Raw genomic sequence first — 6,000 nt, forward strand, 5'->3', positions numbered from 1 at the left:
CTCTGTTTAGAGACCCCCGTCCCTTGTTGCACCCACCAAGCACACAAATAGCTGGTCCGATTGTCGAAAAGCGGCCGAGCCAGAAATGTATTCTCTGAGCACTCTGACTGGGCAAATAGCACTCTGAGCAACCGAATCCTGAGAGGTTGATGGCTCAGTGGACAGGGCAGGCAAAGAAACAATCTGCGCTCTGAACGGGGTATTGAGCGACTTAGGAACGTAAACCGCGTCAGTAACCCGGCCTCGGTCTGAGAAATACATTACAGTTTCCCGGTCCAAAGCGAATACAATCTTCACTTACAGAGAAAGCCTGTAAATCCCCAACCCGCTTCGCTGAAGCTGGAGCGAGAAGCAGTGCCGTCTTAACCGATAGTTCCTTAATGGCAATCGAAGCTAAGGGCTCGAAAGGCGGTCGCGACAAAGCCTCCAAGACCAACGTTAAATCCCACGGCGGCACCGAAGGCGGCCGTGCAGGGCATAATCTCCTAGCTCCCTTGAGGAACCGTGTCACCGACGCATGTCTACCGATAGACTGTCCGTCAAGAGGGGGGTGAAACGAGGCAATAGCGGCCACATATACCTTCAGAGTGGATGGTAGGCTCCCTTCCTCCCTGTACTGAAGGAAGCGTAGAATATCCGACACGGAGCAGTTCGCTGGGTCTATACCGACATCCTGACACCATTTCGAGAACACACCCCACTTCAGAGCATACAGGCGCCTGGTGGACGGGGCTCGCGCCTCCGCGATGGTATTCAAAACTCGGGAGTGCAGCGCGTCCCGCCCGCTCTGCGACCCTGCAGCGGCCACACATGGAGGCTCCACAGCCCGGGGTTGGGATGCCAGATCGTTCCGCTCGCCTGAGACAGAAGGTCCTTCCTGAGTGGAATCTCCCATGGCTGTCCTGCCAGTAACTCTACCAAATCCGCGAACCAGGGCTGATTCGGCCAGTTCGGGGCTACCAGAGTCACCGCAACACCATGGGCGAAATTTTTACCGGAGGAAAAGCATAGAGACGGACTCTCGGCCATCGCGCAGTTAGCGCGTCCGTCAGGTCCTCCACGCGCCGCGTCACTATGCCTATAGGGACGCCTGAGCTGAAGAGATCTGGGTTCCTCCACGGGGCCAGGGCGCGGGCGCATCCGCGGGTGACCATAATGCGCTTGTGGCCAGAATACCACTTGCTCGGGAGGACACGCGCTTTCAGCCAGTGTTGCAGCGGTCTCATATGCAGCAGCCCCAGATGACACACCGAAGAAGCCGCTGCCATCCGTCCCAGTAGCCTCTGAAACTCTTTCAGTGGGACGAGCCTGCCAGGTCTGAAGAGACCGAGAGAAGAACTCAGAGCCTCCGCTCGCTCCGGGGAGAGGCGCGCTCTCATTCTCACTGAATCCGAGCCGCTGCCATCCGTCCCAGTAGCCTCTGAAACTCTTTCAGTGGGACGAGCCTGCCAGGTCTGAAGAGACCGAGAGAAGAACTCAGAGCCTCTGCTCGCTCGGGGGAGAGGTGCGCTCTCATTCTCACTGAATCCGAGCACACTCCCAGGAATGTTGTAGTCTGGCTCGGTGTGAGCACACTATTCTGGACGTTCACCCTCAAACCGAACATCTCCAAGTGTCGAAGGAGGGCTTCCACATTGCTGACCGGCATTTCTCTCGACTGCGCGAGAACCAGCCAGTCGTCCAGATAGTTCAAGACGCGCATCCCGCTCGATCTGAGGGGTAAAAGTGCCGCGTCCACACATTTCGAAAACGTTCGGGGGGCTAGTCCAAACGGAAGCACCATATATTGGTACACCGAATTCTCAAACGCAAACCTCAGGAATCGCCTGTCACGCTTTACTATCTGGATATGAAAGTAAGCGTCCTTTAAATCCACTGAAGCGAACCAATCCCCGGGGCGAATTTGCGCCAGGATTTGCTTCAGAGTAGTCATCCTGAAGGCGCGCTTGTGAAGCGCTCTGTTGACGGGTCTCAGATCCAGAATGGGGCGGCGACCCCCTCCCTTCTTCGGCACAACGAAGTAGCGGCTGTAGAAACCGCTCTCGCTCAGGGGAACCGGTTCTTCGGTTCTTCGTAGCCTTCTTTTCGAGCAAGCTGCACACTTCTTGCCTCAGCACATGAGCGTTTTGGGGCAAAGTTAATGACTGAATTACGCCGCGGAAGCGGGGTGGCCTGCGTTTGAACTGAAGTGTGTACCCACGCCGAATTATATTCAACACCCACGGCGAAAAGCCCGGAATAGCTTCCCACGCTGCCTGAAAACGACTGAGCGTGGGCTGATCTAAACCTGCGGTCATTGCCGCTGTGAGCCGCTATGCGAGGGCTGGGAATATTTATTGACCATGACTCTGCGCTGCTCGAAGGCAGGGCCGGGTAACACAGGGTGTGGTGCAAGAGGAGAAAAAAGCTCTGTTTGTGAAGTAGTGATCTGCTTTATTTTTGAACAAGAAACAACATTGACAACATTCACAAAACAACTGCACGCGTCGGTCGCAGAACGCTGAGAGACCAAGTGCATTAGAGCGCGCTGCTTGGACGCGGCACCGACCTGGCGCTCTCTTCTCCTCTTGCCCGAGCGGTCAGGACGACTGCTTGGGTCTCGCAGGGGACGCGGTGGGCTTTCTGCGCGGGCTCCTCTGCGTCCTCCTGCTACCCGCTCCCTGCCACTGGCCGCTACGGCCTCTACGGGCATCCGGTCCCGGGCGGGGCGGTGTCTGTCTTCTAGGCGCGGCCTGAGGTTGGCGGCCCGAGGCGGAAGACGAATGGGAGTGAGGCTGCGGCTGCGGCGGCGCCCTCCGAGGAATCACGTGGCTCATAGCCTTCGCATTCTTCTGCGTCTCGGAGTAACGCTCGGTGACTTTCTCCATGGTGTCTCCGAACAGGCCTGCAGGGGAGATCGGTGCGTTCAGCAGCATCTTCCTATCGGCCTCCTGCACGTCCGACAGGGTGAGCCACAGGTGTCTGTGGAGGACCACCAGGAACCCCATCGAACGGCCAATCGCCTGGGCCGAACGCTTCGTGGCCAGGAGCGCGAGGTCCGTGGCCGAACGGAGATCTCGGATGGCGTCAGCGTCGATAGAGGCGGCGTCATCCAGAGACTTGAGCTGCTTAGCCTGCAGCACTTGGAGAACGGCCATGGCATGCAACGCAGAAACCGCCTCCCCCGCGGCACCGTAGGCCTTGTTAGCCTGGTGGGGCGTAAATCTGCATCGATAGAGGCGGCGTCATCCAGAGACTTGAGCTGCTTAGCCTGCAGCACTTGGAGAACGGCCATGGCATGCAACGCAGAAACCGCCTCCCCCGCGGCACCGTAGGCCTTGTTAGCCTGGTGGGGCGTAAATCTGCAGGCTCGGGACGGCAGGATGCGGTCCGAGCCCAGGGTGGGAGCCGACGGGCAGAGGTGCGCGGCGACGGTCTCCTCGACAGGGGGGATGCGGAGGTAGCCGTGGTCCCCCGCCTCGTCCACGGGGGCACACATGGCCTGGGTGGAAGTGAGGGTGCGCGCCGATTGCGGGGCCTACCAGCGGCTCAGTGGCGGCGGTAGCCCTGATCCCCGCGAGCCTCTTCCCTCCTGGCTTTGAGAGCTCGAAGAGACATGTCCGCGCAGAGGTCACAGCTAGGACCCTCCGTCCCTGAGGGCTGACTCAGCATGGGCCAGCCCCATACACGCGACGCAGAACAGGTGCATGTCGGGGGGCACGATGGGGCCCGAGCACAGGTTGCAGATAGTTGCCATCGGATGCAGGAGACAGTGCAAGTATCTCGGCGGAACTTCAACGACGGCGAAATAATCCTAAAGTTGTTAGTGGAGTATCAGCTTTCTAGCACACGATTTGAGCGTGAAGAGAGAGATTCTGAAGGGAATTGACGCTGCACTTGCTTATTACTGCTACGAAGTTTCAGTATTTGCATATTTTGCGTCAATTAGCCAGCTCTGCTGGCGTAAGCCTATAAGATTTCAGCGGAAGTGAAGGATGAGAGGAGTTCCCATATTCGACATCCGTAATGTCGAAGTTCCGTAGCCTTGATAGGGAACCATGCATAGACATAATAAATACATAGACGCCCAATTGGCCGCTTTGGAATGTTGCTGCGATACGTCAACGGGTCCGCCATTTTGCGGAGGGCAAGACTGCACTGTAATCAAATGTAAGTAAACGGGTGAGCTGCGTTTTTTCTGGATAAAAACAAACTGTTTTTACATTTAAATTTAACCTCTACTATTACTAATTAAATCATGACCAAATACAACCAAAAACAAACGTTCAGTCTTGCTTGTGAAAGGTAATTCCTCGAAAGCTGTTTTCAATTGTGTGGCGATTTGTACAGCCCCAAGCAGCGCATTGGACAAAACAGGTATGAGAGGTATGGGAAAGTTGCCATCCCCAACATGGCGGCGCCGTTGACGTACGCTCCAGCGGCCAATAGGGCGTCTATGTATTTATTATGTCTATGTAGATATCCATAAATATATGAGTGCTGGTGCTTACAGCTTAAAATTAGGCCTATACTTTATTTATTTATTTATTTGTTTGTGTAAAACATACAGAGATTAATTTTTTTATGACATACAACTTGTATTGTTTTATTAATGCTTAACAGAATAAAAAAAAAAAAAAAAAAATACAACGTGTATACAATGTACAAAATGTATGTTCAATGTCATCAGAATACAAATGAGAAAAGAACAATGAGCTGGAAACTAAAATAAATAAATAAAAAAGATAAAGAAGAAAAACATGAAGGAAAGATATTTATCTATACACCAGTTACACTGTACAAATTGTTTCATGTTATTACATATTCATAAAGAAAAGTTTCGTAAGAAATGTTAGGTAATGTAGGGTCCAAAATTTTAAAGTTGAGACACACAGATATATAACGCATATTTTAAAAGCTTTTTTGTAAACTAAAAATAAAAAATGTATTTGCATCCGTTATGTTAACAGCATTATATTTCTGTCGTAAGACCAGCTGATGGACACCATGCTGCGTTGTCATGGGAACATCCCAGGTGAAAATAATGAGGAAATTACGTTGTCTTTATATACATTACTCATGGAGTAAATTTTAACACTTACAGTGTTAAAAGGTAATCTGTGAGTAATGTGCATATTTCACACTTTCAAAAGTGTTATTTTAACTTCAAATTAGAGGGAGTCATATTTATTTAAGTCATACTTTTTTTGTATTATTAGTTTGTGTGTGTGATAAACTACTGTAACAATGATGAAATAAACATGTAGAAAAGTTTTTATATATGAAATGTGCTTTTTGACAAAAGGAATCTTTTCAGAAATAAAAGCAAAGCATTTAACCTATTAATAACATTGAATACACATCAAAATAATCCAGAAAGTTAAATTGTAACCTTAGTCTGGGATCATAGTAGAATTCTGTTTATTGTAAAATTAAAAATAAAGGCAAATGCAAACAGTTGTTTTAACAAACTAGTTTTTTTTTATTAACGAACAAGTCCATTTATACATCAGGGGTGTCCAAATCCACTTTCCTGCAGAGTTTAGCTCCAACTTGCCTCAACACACCTGCCTGGAAGTTTCTAGTATGCCTAGTCAGACCTTCATTTGCTGGTTCAGGTGTGTTTAATTGGGGTTGGAGCTAAACTCTGCAGGACAGTGGCCCTCCAGGACCGTATTTGGACACCCCTGCTTTACATCATAGGTTAAATTTTAAAATAAATGATTAAGGCAAAACATAGGCATTTCTGTCATCAGAATTATGTGAAAGCTGCTCATCAAATGGTCTGTATCTCTGTATTACTTCAAGTCCTGTACATGTCTGTGAATGTAAGTCCTGTGTCAGTGAAGTTGACTCAATACCTTCGACTTCAAAAGTACAGCAGTGCTTGAGTCAACAACATTCAGCAGATGAAAAACAGTTGCAGGATATGAGTGGATCAGTTGTGTCCAGTTACTAACAGTAAAGTTCAGTGCATAGTTGTTTCACAGAGCAGGAAAGGCTGTGCAGATCCAACTTTCT

This window comes from Rhinichthys klamathensis, unplaced genomic scaffold, assembly GCF_029890125.1.
Source record: "Rhinichthys klamathensis goyatoka isolate OS25496 unplaced genomic scaffold, OSU_Roscu_1.1 h1tg000088l_1, whole genome shotgun sequence".
In the NCBI taxonomy this organism is placed as follows: domain Eukaryota; kingdom Metazoa; phylum Chordata; class Actinopteri; order Cypriniformes; family Leuciscidae; genus Rhinichthys; species Rhinichthys klamathensis.